At 54.6% G+C, this 207-nt stretch overlaps 1 protein-coding gene across 4 annotated transcripts in view; it reads right to left on the bottom strand.

Moving 5' to 3' along the window:
* Positions 1-207, bottom strand: part of znf423 (zinc finger protein 423) — a 124,857-nt gene that overhangs the window by 106,869 nt on the left and 17,781 nt on the right. The window lies entirely within an intron of this gene.

The raw sequence follows: 207 nt of genomic DNA, 5'->3' as shown, positions 1-207 counted from the left end.
GACTGAAGAAACCACAGAGAAAAAAAAAATCCAAAAAGCCCATGAACAGAAAAAGGAAAGAAAAGAAAAGTCAGGAGTCTCTGACGTCCTCCCCAGATATCACAGACCACAGAGGGTCACACAAATCTTTGTCTCCTCCTCACCGTCCTTTTCTCCCCCCTCTTCTCCCCCCCCCCCCCCCCCCCCTCCCCCCTCCCCCCCCCCCCC

This window comes from Cynoglossus semilaevis, chromosome 6 (assembly GCF_000523025.1).
Source record: "Cynoglossus semilaevis isolate Cse_v1.0 chromosome 6, Cse_v1.0, whole genome shotgun sequence".
Classification (NCBI taxonomy): Eukaryota; Metazoa; Chordata; class Actinopteri; order Pleuronectiformes; family Cynoglossidae; genus Cynoglossus; species Cynoglossus semilaevis.
The sequence above is the reverse complement of the archived record's forward strand: the minus strand, read 5'-3'. Positions and strand labels throughout refer to the sequence as shown.